The sequence below is a fragment of the Lactuca serriola genome, chromosome 4 (genome assembly GCF_051521515.1).
Source record: "Lactuca serriola cultivar US96UC23 chromosome 4, Lser_US96UC23_V15, whole genome shotgun sequence".
NCBI lineage: Eukaryota > Viridiplantae > Streptophyta > Magnoliopsida > Asterales > Asteraceae > Lactuca > Lactuca serriola.
In genome coordinates, this window is record NC_136411.1 from 147,851,135 (window position 1) to 147,852,338 (window position 1,204).

A 1,204-nucleotide genomic window follows, 5' to 3' on the forward strand; every position below is an offset into this window, starting at 1 on the left:
TTAATATCTCATGTAAGTTCTTATCAACCTCAAATATAACAGATTTTCCAACATTATATAAATATCTCAAATCATTACATTTCACACACAGCAAATCTCTATTTACTCATCCGATTTCATTCTTCAATCATACGCTTTAATTTATACCTCACACTCAAACATCGAAAATCAAGCATAAATTTAGACAAGATTCAAGCTCCTCATTCAATACGCCTCGGTACTCGAAGATGCTCGAAAAATTTAGAACTGTTGTGTATTACTGTGTTCATGGGAGAAGCTTGAAGCTTGGAATCCAAGTGAAGTTTCGTGATTAGTTCTTTAAAAACTGAGATTTACACCTAATTACATGATTAATAGTTATATGAAATATTTGTGGCAAATTGGCAATGCAACACATTGTATCCTTTACCATTATGATGTATAGTAGTATACAATATGTTGTTTAGGATACAAAATTAATTGTGATCCAACAGATTTTACAATATCAATACGTCGATTTGTATGTTTTAAAATCAACTTTGATTGTTCTACTATGAAAAATAAAGATATTTTGGGGTTTTGAAGGTGCAAATGAGTTTGTTTTGTATTTAGGCACATCTTAATGAGTCGAAGGTGACAAAAAGAGTAAATTAAAAATGTCAGAAGTGGGATTTGAACCCACGCCCTCTTTCGAAGACCAGAACTTGAGTCTGGCGCCTTAGACCACTCGGCCATCCTGACTGTTGTGTTCTTTGAACGATATTTTACCTCCTATTTAATATTGAAACAAAACACCAAGAAACGATAAATCCTTATCTCAAAACAAGAAAAAAAAATGGGATAAAGATAATCACTAAGGTATTGTTTCTGTTTGATTTAATTCACTTAATATATGAAATATGTAGTGGTTAATTGTTAAGTTACAAAATATATCTCCTTAACATTAAACGGTAATTTTAAATTTATTTTTCGAGTTATGTCTTTTCTTTTCTCTACGTATCACCCCACGTTTCTATTCATTTTATTTTTTAAATACCATTTCAGTTTATTCTTTTTGTGAATATTTTTATTGTTCTTTTTATGTTAATAATATAGGTTTAAATATAGTGGATCATATTTATTTTGCGATTCCATATTTTCAGTAACCATATTTTCAAGCGTTTTTGTGTTTGATGACAATGAAAAAAAAAAGAGAAAAACAATATTTTTTTGGATTTTATATAAT

The 1,204-nt window shown here is 29.1% G+C and overlaps 1 non-coding gene across 1 annotated transcript; it reads right to left on the bottom strand.

Moving 5' to 3' along the window:
* Positions 1–636: 636 nt before the first annotated feature.
* On the bottom strand, positions 637–720 carry TRNAL-CAA (transfer RNA leucine (anticodon CAA)). The gene has a single exon. It is a non-coding gene; the product is annotated as a tRNA-Leu (tRNA).
* Positions 721–1,204: the final 484 nt, after the last annotated feature.